This window comes from Cyprinodon variegatus, unplaced genomic scaffold, assembly GCF_000732505.1.
Source record: "Cyprinodon variegatus isolate N-32 unplaced genomic scaffold, C_variegatus-1.0 Scaffold578, whole genome shotgun sequence".
NCBI lineage: Eukaryota > Metazoa > Chordata > Actinopteri > Cyprinodontiformes > Cyprinodontidae > Cyprinodon > Cyprinodon variegatus.
Window position 1 is genome coordinate 385,823 of NW_015151031.1, and position 1,909 is coordinate 387,731.

Sequence of the window (1,909 nt, forward strand, 5' to 3'; positions counted from 1 at the left end):
ACTTCCACTTTTACCAGAGTAATTTTTAACACAAGTATCTGTACTTTTACTCAAGTACGGAAAGTGAGTTCTTTTGCCATCACTGATTAAGGTCTTTGTCACGGAGTGCATTAGCAAAATTTTATCAGATTAAATTATGCTGGGGGTTTTTTTGTAGAAGAAGCCTCGCAAAGCTATGGTATCCTCATTAGGGCATTTATTAGCAAATGCATAGCAATAGTTTGAGTATTTAAAGCAAATCAAAGAAACTTATCTCCTTCATGTTGCAGGCATTAAGGAAATGAAAAACTATTTTGGTAACCCTACTTGAACTGAAATAGGAAATACTTACTTTCACTTAATGCCACTAATGAAAAAACTAAACATTTGTTTTGTTTTTAGTAGTATGAAAACATTAGCTTTCAGCAATAAAACTATAACTTCTTGGTTTTAACCAATTAACCTCAAAATAATAAAGCTGTAATGAAGTTAGATTTAAAAAAAAGTCACTGGTGCATTCAGAGAGTTATATAGGGATGAATATTGGTCTAATGATAAAACCGTAAGAAAATGTCAATACGTGGAAATATATATATTTAATAATATTCCATGCAAAATGAAATTATGCCCAAGCCTAAAGTTAAAGCACAATTTATACTTTAATTGCAATATGTTAAAATTTTCATTCAGTCACACAAAAACACAATAATTTACCTATTCTGCCAGCAGCGACTGATATTGATTTAGCACTTCTTATATAATATCTTTAGAGGTCTGGATTTTTGCAGCAGTGTTTGTAATATTCCTGCTTCAAATAGGGGATTGTCAGACTTCCAGTGTATGAATGAGTAATGCAGCATGGCTCAAAGCATCAAGGATGAAATCACCTGTGAATCGTTGTGTACAGAACATTTTTTTTCTCCACTAGTCATTTCTTTGAATCAGATATGACACATTGAGACATTTCTTTGTGAGTTTTCTTTACACCAGAGCCATCTCAGAGCTTGTATAAACCCCACAAAATAAAAGCCTCTAGATTATACTGGTGTATTAATTGATGCAAATGGCTCAGCATTATGACCCAAACTCCACCAGCTTGTTTCTATTAGACTCTAGGGACCTTTTCAAAACACACCCCAGAGCAAATTTCACAATAAAAGTCTCCCATGTACACTCTAATACAGCATCTATTCACCCAATAACATGGAAAACCAGTGATTTTACATTTGGAAATGGATTCTATATCACTGCTGGGCATGGCCCTTCCCTTGACACACATCCATGGTAGACTTTCAAAATAAGACTACAATATAAAAGCCTCTTTCTTATGCACACTCATTTGTTGTGTCGTATGGCTCATAGCTATGACTCGACTTAACCAATTTCTTCAAATTACACTGCCGAGGCCTGTTGACAACGCACCTCAGTGAGCATTTCTTAATAAGGCTCTAACATTTCCACTGTAATAAAGCATCATCTAACCTCGTAACATGCAGCCTAAGCCTGCCAACAGTGCTTTTATCACTACAACGGCTCATAACATGCGAGCTGAGGCCGCCAACAGTGCTTTCATCACTACAATGCTTTATCGACAACCCATATGGCCCTTGTGCGTCAGACGTTGCGTACATCTATTTCGCACCTTTCAGCCAAAGTGGCAAACAGCTCTCTGTGCAAATGGGATTGCCCTTGTTCTGTCCTTCAGGAGCCCTCAAAGGCGTAAGCGATTGGTCTGGGGTCTAGGGAGCCCCAATATCACGTGTATGGGCACTATTGGCCGGGGTTCCCGAGCGGGCAGTATGTGGCCCCCCGTCAAAATTTATTTTGAAATTTTCTAGAAACCTATGAAGTATTATCATCACACCCTCCTAGTGCTCACATTGAATGATGTTTTTTTTAATATCATGTATGGTTTGGCTGTGCAGCTTTT